Raw genomic sequence first — 16618 nt, 5'->3', positions numbered from 1 at the left:
CTTGTTTGTCTGTTGCTGCTGAGCTCCTGCTGCCTCAAGCTGGCTGGAAGTTGTTCACCTTGGCTCCTTTAGCATCTCTGCATCCCGTGGGATACATGGCATTTGAGCTTCCACAGACTGGTTAAACAGACATGGTTAACATTTGTCATCAGGACACTTCAGATCCCAGCATTAGAGACCACACATGGAGCAGACAGAAACCCAAACACTAAGCCAATGGAGAACTGAGCAAAACTACAGGTTACTCCAATAAAGAGCAGAAAATTGGGGTGAAAAAAATGTTACAGACTACACTTCTACCCAAAAACATAGTGGGTGCTAACTCCAGAAGCCTGTAAAATGTCTTAGCTGCAATATTTTCACTTGGGGAAAAAAATACCCCAAGAAACCGAAAGAATTATTTTGCTTTTCATCAAAATGTCAAAATTAGTGGTGAGACTGAAGCAAGTCACTCTCTTCCCACCCAGGGCAGCAGTAAAAGTGCCACTGCCTGAAGGGTTGCAGCATCCTGAAGGGCCCCCTTGGCCCAGCACAGCCCTTAAACTGGGGAGCAGCAAAGGTCTGTGCTGACACCAAGCACCCCCTGGAAGCTCAGGAAAGGAGTGACACTGATGTGGGAACCCAGGACATTGCTCTGGCTGCCCTGGAGGGCTCCAGACCGTGGCAGGGGGCTCAGAGACCTTGGCATGGAGTCAAAACCACCTGTGCCTTTGATTTTAGCCCATGGAAACAATTCCCAACTTTGTGTGAAGAGTTACAAGCCACAGGGGTCTGAGTAGAATGATAGTGAATTTGTCACAGGGTGAAAAAGTAGAAGTTTGGGGATTTAGAATGGGGGTTCAAGAGGGAAGATGGAGGAATCTGGGCATGTCCTGTCCTTCTTCTTCTTGTCCTCCATCTGCTGCTGGGATGGTGGCACTTCTGGATTGGTTTAGAGTAGAGACAGACTGTCTAACACAGGTGATAGGTATTGGGAAATTATTGTAAATAAAGTACAGGGAGTTAAAATTATTTCTTAGTGTAAAAAGCAATCGTTCCAATTATTTCTTAGTAAAAAAAGCCAACACCACCCCAAGGGCAGGGACTGTGCCACAACCCAACCTGCTGGACAGATCTCAGCAGGTCAGAGAAAGAATGTTATAGATAAGAGAAAATAAACAACCTTGAAAAGCAGAACTAATGAATCTCAACTTTTCGGTCACAGGGCTGGGAAAAAAGAGACTTTTTAATACTTTGGGAGCCATTTCAACCCCAGAAACCCCAGACACTGGCACTTCAGGACAAAGCCAAGCAGAGCACAGCCCCGGGAAGGCTCACGGAGCAGAGTGTAGGTCCCAGGAGCTGCAGGCAGGTGGCCGAGGCTCCCCGTGCCCCCAGTGGGGTCGGCTTTGCCAGAAGGAGCTCGAAAGCCCCGCTCAGGCCGCAGCAGCCCCAGCCCCCGGGGCTGGCACTAATGAAGCTGCCTGGCCCTCCTTCCCTTTCTTCCTTCTTTTCCCAGGTTGGAGCACCCCGTCCCATCAGAGTGCACTTGAAAGCACAGGATAGTTCCTTTGTGCGGGGAAACAAATGAAGATGAATGTGTTGGTTGTAATTAATCTGCGATGACAGATTAGCAGAGCAGCGGCAGCGCCTCGTGCTGCTGCAGGAGCCGGTGCTGATAGGACAGCTGGTGAGAGGGGACACCAAATTCAATTTGCTCCTCATTTGCATACATATGACAACCATCTGTGCTAATAGCACTGCAATGTCTCTATTAGGCTCTGTTCTAGTGTGCCAGCTCACCTAGACTCCAATTAGGCCTTTCAGAGAGAAAGCTTCAAGCATAAATATTTGCTGAGGGGAAGGCAAGGGGGCTGCACAGCTCCTGCTCTTGGTGCTGCAGCCTGAGCCCTCCTCACTCCCTGCCCCAGGGCCAGGCAGCACTTGCTGATGAGATGCTGAGCTCCATCAGCCCCAGCCCCACGTTATCCAGAAATGCTTTAAGCCATGGGAGAAAAGCCAAAGGAGCAGCAGAGGCTGGGCGAGGATCAGCCCTGCAGCGAGGAGGAAGCCCTGGCCAGCACAGGGTGCTTCTCTGCCCCGTATTTTCACCCAAATTTGGGAGCTGTGACTCAAGTGCTGCCCCCAAGGGTGGAAGAGGATGTTGGAAGCCATGGCCAGGTCCTGTGGGGGGGGTCACCCCTCAAAATTTGTCCCTGCCAGGGTTTCAGCTGAGACCGCACTCAGCAGCTGCTGCTGTGTGCCACCAGCACAGCTCCAGACCCACTGTGCCACGGGCATTTGTTCCAAGTGGCCTTTTATTTCTGTGTACACATTGCAATTGGCAGTCCCAGACTCCCCTGAAGCTAATGAGTTAATTAACCACTTAATTAATGAGCTGGCTCACCTACCCAGCTCTTCCTATTCTTCCCACCCAAGGCGGTTTTTACAATTTGGAGTTTACTTTTTGTTTTCCAGCTATTGTACCTCAACTCTCCAGAACTGAGAGCATAAAACTAAGCCTAACAGGAGACCTGACACTAAACTTTACCCTAAACATTAATTTAATTCTAAACATAATAACAACACTCATGGTAACCTGAGGCCTCAGCCTAAATTTACCCTAAAGCTAATCACACCCACAAACCTCACGTAATCCTAGCCCAAAACCTTCAATAACCCTAAAATGAACCATAACCAAAAACATAACCATAACCCATGTCCTAAATAAAAAAAGACCCAAACCTTAATCCTTGCAAAGACAAAAATCTAACCATAACCAAAGAATCAACCTGAGCTAACACCAACACCAACCCTATCCTGATTCATTATAAGAGCCTAACACTAAACCCAGACCTGAACCAATCCCAAATCCTAAAAATAACCCTACCCCTAATTTGGAATGAAAAATAACATTAATCCCAACTAACCATAACCCCAAGCCTTACATAACCCTAAAAATCATCCTTAAACAACCCTAAACCAAACCACTACATAAACAATCTGAAACCCAAGCCCACCCTTAACCCTATCCCAAACCCTAACCCTTCCCTAAACCTAATCCTAACCCTCATTTACCCCTAACCATGACCCTAATCCTTGCATCAATGTGACCCTAACCCCCTAACCCCAACCTCCCATGGGTTTCTCCTTTGCACATGAAACCCTGGGGCTGTGTTCTTTCCTTCCCATGGAGAGGAAATCTCCTTCTTATCTTCCAGGAGACCAAAAATTTTTATTGCGTCTCCAAAATTCAGTACCCCCAAGGACTGCTCCCAGACAAAAATCAGCCAGGACAGAGGGGTGTAGCTGGCCTTGACCTCCCCTGAGATGTCTCTCATTTACACCTGGAACACCAGGGCCGTGAGATTTTTTTCCTGTGACAAAGAACTGCCACCATCATCCAGAAGCTCTTGGCTGAAATTGGGATTCCACCTCCAAAATTCAATACATGCAAGGATTGCTCCCATCTGCACTTGAAACACTGGGGTTACAGGATTTCTTTCTTGGGGAAAAGAAATCTCACTTTAATTTGTCAGAGACTATGACTTTCCTACCTCTTTCTTCCCTGTCCTTGCCTTGCTTTTACTCCCCTGCCATTGATTCTCCTTGCCTGCCAATCCCTGGGCTGGCCCTGCTTTTCCTAAAACCTCTGGGCTTTCAGTCAATCCATTGCCTTGCCTTGCCATTCCTACCACACCTTGCTTTTCCTTGCCATTCCTACCAAACCTTGCTTTTCCTGCCATTCCTTCCCACCCCCTACTTTGCCTTGCCTTGCCTACACAGCTGGCTTTGTCTGGGCGCTTTTACACCCATCCGTCTCCTTTACCTGCCTGCTCTTTCCTCCCTCACCTTGCCTTGCCCTGCCTGACTCTCCCTCCTTTCCTATCTCTCATTTCCTTGCCTTGCAAAGCCCCCCTTGTCCTCCCTGCCCTGCCTACCCACTCCCTTCCTTTCTGCTGCTTCTCAAACCTTCACCAGCCTGCTGCTTTCTTCCCTTGCCTTTCAAAGCCTTTCCTTCCTCTTCTTTGCCCCGTCTTGAGTTTCTGACTCCTCTGTGTCCTTGCCTTGCTTTTCTGATCCATCTGTGTCCTTGCCTTGCCTTTCTGACCCCTCTTTTTCCTTCTCTTGACTTTCTGACTGCTTTGTGTCCTTGCCTTGCTTTTTGGACCCCTCTGTGTCCTTGCTTTGCTTTTCTGAGCCCTCTGTCCTTGTCTTGCCTTTCTGACCATTCTGTGTTCTTGCCTTGCTTCTCTGACCCCCCCCGTGTTCCTGCCTTGCCTTTCTGACCATTCTGTGTTCCTGCCTTGCCTTTCTGACCCCTCTGTGTTGTTGCCTTGCCTTGACTGCCCATCCCTTGTGTACCCATTCCCTGCCTTGCCTTTCTGACCCCTCTGTGTCCTCACCTTGCCTTTCTGACCATTCTGTGACCTTGCCTTTCCGACCCTTCTGTGTCCTTGCCTTGCTTTTCTGAGCCCTCTGTGTCCTTGTCTTGCGTTTCTGACCCCTCTGTGTCCTTGCCTTGCCTGCCCATCCCTTGTGTACCCATCCCCTGCCTTGCCTTGCCTGGCCCTTTCTCCCCTGGCCTCTCCTTGCCTCCCTGTCCCTGCCCTCCCTACCAGGGCAGGTGAAGCCCAGTAACATCATTTTTTTATGGGATCAACCCCTAGATGTTTTCTATTTTGGAGGAGGGAATCCCATTTCTTCCTACAGTTCCTCTCTTCAGCAAAGAAACCAGCGTTGATTGCACACACTGGGTGGTCCTTGGTGAATTTAATTGCTTTTCCTAGCAGGGAGCTCTATGGGCCAGACCTGTTGAAGTGTTATGGTGGGAATGCAAAGTCCAGGCTGCTGAGCTTTTAGTCCTGGTAACTTTAGTGTGTGAGCAGAGCCTGGTGGTGTTCTGTTTGCCTCCTGACTCTGTGAGGCTGCAGGACTGTGACAGGACCCAGTGCTGAGAAGGAAAGTGAGCACACCAGGGTGGTTTGATGGGTGCAGCTGAGGCTGGAGGCAGCAGGAGCTCTCTCTCTCTCAGCTGGCACTTTTGTCAGCTCTGTTTTCGCCGGATGTTTTCAAAGTTTGTAGGCAGACTGTAAGAGTGAAAAGACTTCTTAGAGCCCAGGAATTCACGCTGTGTCCCACCCTTTGGGTGTGCTGTAAATAAGAGTCTGTACTTAGAAGGGGAAGGGCAGTGAACACTTGGTGTCCTGACAAAGGTTATTTGAGAGCAGGGACACTTCCAGCTTGGCTCTGCCCTCGGGCTGTTTCCCAGCCGATCTCGGTGCTTTTTCTCCTTTTGCGAGCCGGCAGCGCTATCGTGTGGCTGTTGTGATGAGCTCTGACAGTGCCCAGTGTGAGGAAAATTAATCTGCAAACACCAGAGGTTTATGTCTAAAGAGGAGACTGAGGAGTCCCTTCTGGCTTTATTGGAATAAAGGGAGAGGCCATGGGGCATTCCCTTGGGATCTCTCGAATTTTTGGAGGACACAGCCTCCTTTTTATCCCAATTTCCCGGCTGCATTTCCCTCTCTCTTTCCCCATTGGCTGAGGCACTTGAGACATACAGACTTCCCAAAACACCAGATACCAGAGATTCCCCTCTAATGTTCAACCCTCCCTTTTAATTTTTAATTCTCATGGAATTTAGGGGTTCTTCTTCCCCATTGTTTCTTTCATCTCTCAATGTCTAATTTAATTTATCAGCAAACCTAAAGTTTATTTGTAAAAGCAAATATCTTTTTTCATTCATCAATCAGTGGAATCCTTTCCTATTGTTTCTTTTATCTTCCAGTGCTGGTTTTATCTACCAGCAGACCCCCAGGTGGCTTGTAAAGACAAATCCACCATTCCTCTCATCAGGAAAAACCCAATTTTTTTTCTGTCCCAGCACAATTCAGAGCACCTTCAGGCATTTTCAGTCTCAGGGAGTCCCGTTACAAAACCAAGAATGTTCAACAGTTGGTCCCACACGAAATGTTCTAGAGGGAAGAGGCAGTGCTGGAATTCGCTTTTCTTTTGCAGCCTATGAACTGCAGAACCAACAAGGAGAGGATTCATCTTCCTTCCCAGCCCTATGCAGGATCATGTTCTTGCAGACTCCAAGAGCCAGTGGAGCTCTCACACGGATGGGGCTAGGAAAAGCCTAGAAAGCCCAGAAAACCAACTTAAAAAATAAGGAAACACTCCAAGCCCAGCTCAAAATTCCCCCATTTTTGGGGGTAGCACAGAGCCAAGCTGCAAATATTCCTGCTTTCAAATCAGCAGTGTCAGGACTGAAAGTTTTCACTGACCTTCCCCTTCTAAGTACAAATTCCTATTTACTTCACACCCAAAACAACAGGAATTAATTTGTGCTAAGAAATTTTTTTGCTCTTACAGAGCTTCTCTACAAACTTGAGGTGATATTACTGGTTCCTCTCTGGACTCAAGAAACAATGTCAATGTCTAGTCAGCTTTGATGCTGACCAGAGGGCTTTAGGCATCCTAGTGGAAGCTTTGAGATGTAAAAAAAGGCTTTGGACACTCTCAAAGGGAGTCTGGGTCTTCAAACTGGGTCTGTGAGAACTAAAAGGGGCTTTTGGAAATAAAAATGAAGGCCTTGTGTCACCCTGATTTTTTAAGATTTTCTAAGCCTTCTGATGTTGACATTCTTGTAACGAACTTTCTCACACACTTTCTGTACATAACTTATTGTTTTGCATTCTTTTATGCAGGAGGAGAAATTTGATGGACTGTTGGTTTGTCCAGTGTCATTGGAGAGGTGGCACTGTCACCCTCCAATCCACTGTCACTTTTAAAAATCTATAAATGTTGGGGTCAGAAGATAAACTTCCCTTTTTCCTCCTTGACAGCAGCGGTGTGTGCACATTGTGTTGTTTTGTGTCCTATAGTGACAGCCTTGAAGTTAGGCTTGTGCCCTCAAAGGATGCTTCACTGCCACAACTGAAGGCTTTTCCTCCAAAAAGGGATTTTTAGGGGATTTAAAGCCTGGAAGAAGCTGGGAAGAGTGGAACAGAAACCCCCAGCACTCCAAGTGTGCCAACCTAAACCGTGACCAGGCTCATTTACAGCCCTCAGCGAATTGAGTCCTCTGGTGCTGGAGCTCCTGGAAGAGGCAGGAGCTCTGCTGACAGACAAATAGCCCTTTGTCCACAGCCCCTGCTGCAGTGACTTCCAGCTGTGAGAAGTGCCTGGGCTGTGAAACCAGGGGGTTCTGTGGCCTCAAAGGGACATGGCCCCATGTGGCCTCATGTCACAAAGAGGCAGAGATATGGCACTGGCCCAGCAATTGTGATTTCACCTGCCCAGAGTTTGGCATCCTGAGGAGAGAGCCCCTGAAAGCTGGCTGGGCTGAGCTGGCCTTCAGGATATCTAGACTCCTTCCACTGTGGGCCTGCCTTTTTCCAAGCAATCTTCATCCTTGACAACAGCTACAAGCGCCACCAAAACTTTTTTGATAGCTGAAGGTGCCTTGTGGGTCATGTTTGGGGTTTCTAAAGAAGTTTGTTGAGCTACAATTGTTTCCTTTCCCTTCAAGTGATGGGATTGGTGCTGAGCTGATCTTTTTGGAGGAGATCTTTCTGGAGCTTTGTCATCCGAAGGTTTCCCCTCTGTTCCTGAGAGGAGTGATGACTGCAAAGTGGAACAGCTCCTGTGAGTCCTGGAAATACAACATTCCAAAGGGAAAGGAAGGCCCAGAAATCAGAGTGGGTTTGTTGGGATTTTTGGCAGAGTACACAGGGGAACAGAGAGTTTTCCAAAAGTGCATCCCTACCAGTAGATGTCAGCAGGGTTTTAGGCTTTCCCCATGTTTGAGTTGGTGACTGGAGCTGTTGTCCTTGGTGCTCCTGTAGACAACTCAACATTTGAATATGGTTCTAAGGAACAACTTAAAAATTGTCTCACCTCTTTTCAAACCTCGTTTCCCTGCAGACATTGCCGAGGGAATGGCTCTGCCACAAAGGATTTTTCCCGCAGAGAAGATTTCCATGGACTGGCAGCAAAGACAGAGACCTGGAGCAGGACTCTTCAACCTGGGCAATACTTGCTACATCAATGTCATCCTGCAGTGCCTGACGTACACACCCCCTCTGGCCAACTACCTGCTCTCTTACCAGCACAGCCAGTCCTGTGAGTGCTTTTAGGAACATCTCCTTGTAAATCTCTTGGGCACATCCCAAGGATTCCCAGAACCTGGAATCAGATTTAGAGAACAGCAGCCCTTCTTTGTCAGCCCCATGAGCTTATGGCCTTTGAGCATTGGCTAGAAGATGCTTGTCCTATCAAGGTGCACTCACCTTCAGCAGAACACCTCCTTCTTGCCCCAAGTTTCTAGCCCTGCAAGTTGAACTCTCTTGGCTTATTGCACAGAACACTTCTGCACAGACACTTTTCACTATGAGGAATGTTTTCTGTGCACTCAAATGTCCTGGGCTTGTTGGGACACTGCCAGTTTGGGTAGTAAAGAAGTGGAGACTGTTCTTAGAACTTCAAGATCTCCATTAGGTTTCCCAAGATGTTTTGTTACCCTGAGAAGCTTCTATCCCTCCCTTCCTTGCTCCCTCCCCTGTTCAGGCCAGCAGCAAGGCTTCTGCATGATGTGCACCATGGAAGCTCACGTCAGGAAGGTCCTGTGCTCCTCAGCCACCGCCATCCTGCCTGGAGCTGTCCTCAGGGACCTCAAATGTAAGTTGCTTCAGGCCCTCCAAGAGGTTTTCTTCTTTGTCTTCTCTCCTTCTAGGGAGAGCTACTAAATTGTTTCTCAGTCATAGGGGAAGAGTTTGAGTATGGCAGGCAGGAGAACGCCTACGAGTTCTTGCACTGCACGCTCGATGCCATGCACAGAGCTTGTCTGAGCTGCCAGTAAGCACCAGCAAATTGCAAGTTTTAATTTTCCCAACCCTGTTGGACTCCTTGATGTGCTCCCATCAAGGAAAACTGACACCCAGACTTTACAGTACTAAACCCTTGGAGGAGGTGACTCTCTGCCTTGCCATTTATTTCCAGCTTGGACGTCTCTTCACAAGAAACTACCATCGTCCATCAAATATTTGGAGGCTTTATGAAATCTAGAGGTAGGTTTCCATAACTGCTGCTTTACTTGTCTTGTCTGTGCCCTTCTGTCCACCTCTGACAAGCAGCTGTCATGGCTGGTGTAGGAGAACCCACAAGCACAATCAATTAATTTCACTCAGCATTTTGATTTTTCTTCCAGTCACGTGCTTGAGCTGCCAAGCAGTTGTCGATTCCTACAAGGCCTTCCTGGATGTCTCTTTGGATATCAGAGTAAGAGGTTTGCAACTGAGCTTCAAGACATCCCAAGGCCCCTGTAGCTTTCCAGAACCAAAGCACTTGTCTTAAAAACTTATACTGTGAGCACAAGGGAGCTAGGTGGTGAGTGGGAAGGGGAAAGCACAGAGTCCTCAGTGTCCTGCAGAGGCCATGGCACTGCTCTCCCTGTGGTGCTGGTTTGGGTTGGACTAGCAATCATTAACCCCTCTGCAGCCTTGACATACTCTCCTACTCCTTCCTTTGCCCTCCCTCAACACCCACCTGGCTCCCAGGCTCGTAGGTAGGATCAGTTTTCACTGCTGATGCCCCTGTGTCACAGGCATCTTCTATGAAAAATCCTTTCCTTAGGATTTTTCCTCCTGAGAAGCTGAGAGGCCTCAGGAACAAAATGTAAACATTGATTATCTGTTGCTGTGGAATGCAACAGGTGAATCTGTGATTGGCTCATGTTAATTGTTTCTAATTAATGGCCAATCACAGCCCAGCTGGCTCGGACTCTCTGTCTGAGACACAAACCTTTGTTATCATTCCATTCTTTTTCTATTCTCAGCTAGCCTTCTGATGAAATCCTTTCTTCTATTCTTTTAGTAGAGTTTTAATATAATATATATAATAAAATAATAAATCAGCCTTCTGAACATGGAATCAGATCCTCGTCTCTTCCCTCATCCTCAGACCCCTGCGTACCCCATCACACCCCTGCATGCCTTTGGCAGCTGAACTGAGTGGTGCCAACACAGAGGGAGCTCTTGATGACTGTGGGAGCCCCTGAGACATGAGGGAAATGTTCAGCACCACTCCCTCCTCCTGGGGTAGTGCTGGCTCTCCTCAGCATCAGCTGCCTCAGTCTTTTTGTCCTGGGAAGTGTTTGGGTGAGAGAATTTCCTGCAGCTCCTCTCTCTCTCCTCCAGGCAGCCTCGTCCCTCACCACAGTTCTGGAGGACTGTGTGACACCCAGGCAGCTGGATCAGACAGAGTGCTTCAGATGTAGCAAGTAAGATGATTCCACACGACATAAAACCACCAGATCCTGTGTGAGGGGCTGCATGGCACTGAACTCATCTTCTCAAGGAGGTTTAACGCACAATAACAAGACACAACTTTTTAAATATGCCTCTGAATAACCTTAAAATTACATAAGGATGTGTGAGATGGGAAAGGTTGCCTGGCCTTCTTGGGGGAAGATGGGGCCCATTTCAGCACTTGGTTTGTGCTTGGTTTCAAGGTGTAAGAAGAAAGCTGCTGCCTCCAAGAAGGTCACAGTCCATCGTGCACCCAGAGTCCTCACGCTGTGCCTGGAAAGGGCTGACCAGTGGACTGGAACAAAGATCAGCAAGGTGTGCAAGCAAGTGGAGTGCAACTTTCTCTTTCCAAAGCAGAAGATTCCCCAAAGCTCTGTCACAAGATTCTCCTGTTGGAATTTTTGTGTTCCCTTCTGGGGAGAGGAGAATTCCCATGAAAAGACGAGGCTGGACTCTGTTCTCAGCCAAAGCGCCTCAGTCAGAGCAGTTTGCTGCCACGCAAGCCATTACAAGCTGAAGGATATTTCCTGTGGTAGCTGAGGATCATTTCTGAGTCCTCTTGGTGTCTCTGTAGTTCGTGGAGTATCCTGAATACTTGGACCTTCGGCCATACATGTCAGACACAGCTGGAGAGCCCCTCCTCTGCTCCTTGTACGCCATCGTGGTTCACAGTGGGGACACCTGCCTTGAAGGACACTTCTTGTGCTATGCAAAGGTAAAGGGCAACTTCCCTCCTGACAAAGCGTGTTGGGAAAGACAAACCTCCCCAGCAGAGTTACTGGCAGCCAAGGTTTTGGGGGGAGAAGGTTTCCTTTGGGGCTTGGTTTCATTTGTGTACTCCTGGTTTGGCAGTTTTCTGCCTTTGGTGCTGTGGAGATGTGGATGTGGCAGAGAGAAAGCTAGATAAGCTTTCCCATGAGTTGGTCTGGGAGACTTTAGGGAGCTGGAGAGAAATAATGATAATCACATGGAAGCAATCCCCAGGTGCTGTTTGTAATAACGTTGTGTGTTCTGCTTTCCTCATAAGGTTGATTACCAAAAGGGCGGTTTCTTAATTAGCCAGCGGTGATAGTGTTTTGATTAAAGAACCAATCAGGTCCTCCTGTAGCTAACTAGAGTATAACAAGGAATGGGTTCCTGATAAAATTGTTATTAGCCTTCTGAAAAAGCACGGAGTATGTCACTTTTATCTGTGTGTCCTTTTATCTGTGTCATTTCTGACTCAAGTGACACAGACAAACCCTGCAGTTCTCTCCAGAGCTGGGTGCCTTTCTTTGCAGGCCAGCAATGGGCTGTGGTACAAGATGGATGATGAGTCTGTGGATAATTGTGACATCCACACGGTTCTAGGGCAGCAAGCCTACTTGCTGTTTTATGCCAGGTAAGAACCAGGATCACGTGGTCAGAAAACATTTCCTTATCCTGGATTAGCTCCTTGTCTGCTCATCCTCCTGAGTGTTTCTGCCATAGGGACAGTTCCTTCCTGCATCCTTCAATGCTGTCACTTCTGACCTATCCCACTCCAGTCCTCCTTTTCCCTGCTGGATTTAGGGTGCTGCCCTGTGCAAAGTGCCTCTTGTCTGCTCTTGGAAGATGGCTCTTGTAGAGAAGAGCATTTAAAGGAAGCCCCTAGGAAAGATGGGGAGAGACTCCTTGGCAGGGAGTGTAGTGATGGGGCAGAGGAAATTATTTTAAAGTGAAAGAGGCAAGATTTAGTTCAGATTTTAGGCAGAAATTCTTCCCTGTGAGGTTGGTGAGGCCCTGGCACAGGATGTCCAGAGCAGCTGTAGCTGCCCTTGGATCCCTGGAAGTGTCCAAGGTCAGGTTGGACAGGGCTTGGAGCAACCTGGGATAGTGTAAAGTGTCCCTGCCCATGGCATTGGGGTTGGAATGAGATTTCTTTCATCCACATTCTAGGATTCTCTGAAGTGGAGGCTACAGGGGGTAAAAAGATGAGGACTTGCTCTGACAGTGGCAGACATGGTGGGAACACTTGAATTAAACTCACCACTGGTGACCTTGGTGAAATCTTCCCTCTGTTGCTCCAAGAAAATGACTGAATCCCAGAGGAGCCTACAAAGAATGCCTGAAGCAGAGAGAACTCTTTTTTCCTTCCAGGTGCTCGGATTTGAAAATGAGAGAAACGACAGCTTCCTCACCAGCACCACCAAATGCCCATTCCATGCTGGGTCAGGGAGGTCCTCCAGCAGCCCAGGCTGTGCCTGGCAGGATTAAAGTGATGCACAGTCAGAGGAGCCATGCCAGGGAGAGAGCCAGGAGCAGATCCCCACAGTGGGGCAGTGACCTCTGCAGCTGGATCATGAGCAGCACCAACTGTGGCAATTTAACAGAAAGGAGGAGGAAGAGAAGCAGTCCTTTAGGCCTGGGCCATGCTCCTAGGAATGCCACAGCTCCAGGGCTCTCTGACAGGATCTGCCAGGAGGTGCCTGCACCAAGCCTTGCTTGGGTGCAAACCTTGCCAGTAGAGAGAGAGCTGGGCAGGTCCTCATGGCAGGACTGCAGCCTCTGGAGCCAGGTTGTGGAGATCACAAACTCTTACCTGTCAGTGTGGAGGGCTGAGCATCCCAGAGGTGCATGTCAGACAAGCACAGCCTGGATGCTGCAGCAGCATAGCATCTGAAATGAACCAAGTCCCACCTGTTTGGAACCAACAGGCAGAAAAGCCAAAGCCAGAATTAAAACCCCTTGCTGGGCTGTGGAGGACCAGATCTAAGCATGCTTTGTCTCAAACATTCGGATTATTGCAATAGGAAAGGTCATTGGAGAAGACTGAGGCAAATTCCTGCTCTGCTTTGACACTCATGCTCACTTCCCAGAAAAGCTGGCTGTGCATGTATGAAGCAAACAGCACAAAAATTTAGTCTGTGTCAGAGGTAGGCACCAAGTTAACTATAACAGGAAGCCAATTGGCCCCCCTGGCTCTTTTTCCTCTTTCTCTCTGGCTTTTTTTGTCTCGCAATCCCTGCTCCACACCATCCACAGTAGAACCAACATGGGATCTATGGACTGGTGATGAGCTTTGTTCTCTCTCTCCCTTTTCTGCCTTTATTATCTCCTCCCTTGCTTTGTCTGGGCAAAGCATGGCAATGATTCTGCCCCATGCTCCACACTGAAGTTTGTTGTGGGAGCTTGTGGAAATGGGTTGTGACTTGGTAGCCAGCACTTCTGAGGAGCTGAGAAATTATTGAAGTGTACTATACAAAATTAAGGGCTTGTCAGCCACCATTCATGGAAGCCTGATGTAGAATTTAAGGGTTTGTTAGCCAACACCTTTTGGGCCTAAATATCTGGCTGGTTACCAGAGTTATGGCAAGAATAAAACATAAAGAATTCCCTGACACATCATCCAGTGTTTTTGTTGAGCTGATAACAATTTCCAGTGAACATCATGCCTCTGACTGGTGGGCTGTGACATTGTATGAATAATTTACAGGGTGTTTCCTTCTTCTCAGGTTTTGAGGCAGCTGCTGGAAATACCCTCAGTGTGTTGGTTGTGTGATGGGATTTTGCGCTCGCATGTGCCCATCTAGCAATTTGAAATGTGGAGTTTGAGTCACTGGAAGGGACGTGGGCTGGATGTGCCAGTAGTGGCTGAAAAGGGCTGGAGGGCCAGGCCCTGAGGGTGCTGCTCAGTGACACCACCATGGAGCCAGGAACAAACAGCTCCTCCCAAGGCTCAGGGGCTGGTCCTGTTTAATGTCTTTCCTAACGGGATGCTGGGGTGTCGCAGACATCCTTTGAAAAATCCTTTCTTAGGATTTTCCCTGCTGAAGCTGAGAAGTTTCAGCAACAAGATGTAAACAATGGTTATCTGCTGCTGTGGAGTGCAACAGGTGGATCTGTGATTGGTCTCATGTGGATGTTTGGATTTACTGAGCAGTCACAGCAGAGCTGGCTCTTGCTCTCTGTTGGAGCCAGCTGCCTTTGTTATCATTCTTTTCTATTCTTAGCTTAGCTAGCCTTCTGGAAACTGTCCCTTCTATTTCTTTCTAGTATAGTTATAATGTAATAAATATATATATCATAAAATAATAAATCAAGCCTTCTGAACATGGGGTCAACATTCTCGTCTCTTCCCCAGTTCAAGAACCCTTGTGACCACTGTCACACTGGGGCAGAGAGGAGGCTCAGCAAGCTGGCAGAGGACACCAGGAGTGGTGCTTGGGTCAGGGGACTCGTGCCACCACAGAGGTGACACGGGCAGATTGTCAGCCTGGAGGAGGGAGGAGCAGATGATGGGACTGATGCAATGCCAGAGAGGAAGAAGAGGAGTGCAGGAAGTACCAAAAGTGTGTCTGGCGGGGAGCAGCTTGCACAAAGAGCACCAGCAGACTGATGTGGTGGTGGTCACAGGGGTCCCAGGACGAGGGAAGAGCTGAGAATCTTGACTCCATGTTTCAGAAGGCTGATTTATTATTTTATGATATATATTATATTAAAACTATACTAAAAGAATAGAAGAAAGGATTTCATCAGAAGGCTTGAAAGGAATAGTGTGACCGTGTTCACAGGGGTCTTAGGTTGAGGGAAGAGACAAGGATCTGACTCCATGTTTCAGAAGGCTGATTTATTATTTTATGATATATATTATATTAAAACTATACTAAAAGAATAGAAGAAAGGATTTCATCAGAAGGCTAGCTAAGAATAGAAAAAGAAGGAATGATAACAAAAGCTTCTGTCTTGGACAGAGAGTCCGAGCCAGCTGACTGTGATTGGCCATTAATTAGAAACAACCAACATGGGCTAATCAAAGATCCACCTGTTGCATTCCACAGCAGCAGATAACCATTGTTTACATTTTGTTCTTGAAGCTTCTCAGGAAGAAAAATCCTAAAGAAAGGATTTTTCATAAAAGATGTCTGCGACAGAATAGAAAGGAATGGAACGATAATAAAATCTTGAGTGACCAGAGAGTCTGAGCCAGCTGGACTGTGATTGACCATTAATTAAAAACAACAACATGAGACCAATCACAGATGCACCTGTTGCATGGCGCAGAAGCAGATAATTGTTTACATTTTGTTCCTGAGGCCTCTCAGCTTCTCAGGAGGAAAGATCCTAACAAAAGGATTTTTCTTAAAAAATTCTGACTCTGCTCTGAGTGCTGCCCCCAGTAAGGAATCCCCCAGAAACAGACACTGCAGAAACCTGCCCAGCTCTGCTCACTGCCCACACTGAGGCAGGGACACGAAGAACAGGAGTCCCTTCAGAGGCTCCCTGCTCCTCCAGGCCTGTTGTCATCCCCAACAGCTCCTGTTCCAGCCCACAGGGACAGCCTGCTGCTGTGCCTTCAGGATTACTTTCTTCAAGTACATCCCATCCTTCCTGGACCCCTTTTGTTTTTAAAGGCTGCTTCCCAAGGAAGTTTCCAAATCAGCTTCTTCAAAAGGTCAAAGTCTGCCCTCCGGAAGTTTTGTTGGTGCCTCTCCTGGTTTCACCAATTACTGAGAATTCTTTTATTTCATGATCATCAATCTGGAGTTCATGATTCAAACAGTACACTTGCCTTCAGGACCAAACCCTGTCTGAGGTAGCACTTTAATTTCTGTAGAGTGTGACCAAGCAAGAAAGAACAGGGGTTTGCTTGTTGGGGTTTTTTTTTGTTTGTTTGTTTGTTTTTTTTTACCTGGGAAAAGAGCCAAATTGCCTGAAAAGAAGGCTTTGGAGAGGAAAAACCCTGCTTGGAACTCGCAAAAAGAGAAGTTGTGAGCTGAAACATTCTTTGGATACTAAAAATGAGACTGCAGCCTAAAAGGAGCCTGATTAGGAAGCCAGAAGTAAGAGCTTCAGAAGGAAACATGGGGTCTAGGACCATCCCAATGTGGATTTTTTAGCCTATTTTTAGCAGGATTTCTGTCCAATAAATGAGGGTTTGGATCCAAAAGATGAAAAACTGTGTGCCCTAAAAAAAAGCAACAGCTAATATAAGAGATTGGGAGCCCAAAAATTAAGATTCTGGCCCCAAAATGGAGGCTTTAGGCATGAAAAATTAATAGGTGAGATGCTACAAATGACCTTGTGGACCCTGCAATAGAGGGGAACCTCTCTGGCCCCAAGAAGTGAAGCTTTGGTGCTGATTAGAGGACTTCAGGCAGTCCAGTAGAAACTTGAGTGGTAAAAGAGGACTTTGGATCCTCCAAAAGGTGGTTTGGGTCTTAAAAAGAGGGCTTGGGGGCCTGAAAATTCTGCTTTGAAAACACTTTGAACCCTGAAGTTAGGTTTTGTGCCCTCAAAGGATGTTTTGTTGCCACAGTTTAAAGCTTTGACCCTAAAAAGAGATTTGGGGCCCCTGGAGCCTCTCT

The sequence above is a fragment of the Geospiza fortis genome, unplaced genomic scaffold (genome assembly GCF_000277835.1).
Source record: "Geospiza fortis unplaced genomic scaffold, GeoFor_1.0 scaffold534, whole genome shotgun sequence".
Classification (NCBI taxonomy): domain Eukaryota; kingdom Metazoa; phylum Chordata; class Aves; order Passeriformes; family Thraupidae; genus Geospiza; species Geospiza fortis.
The sequence above is the reverse complement of the archived record's forward strand: the minus strand, read 5'-3'. Positions refer to the sequence as shown.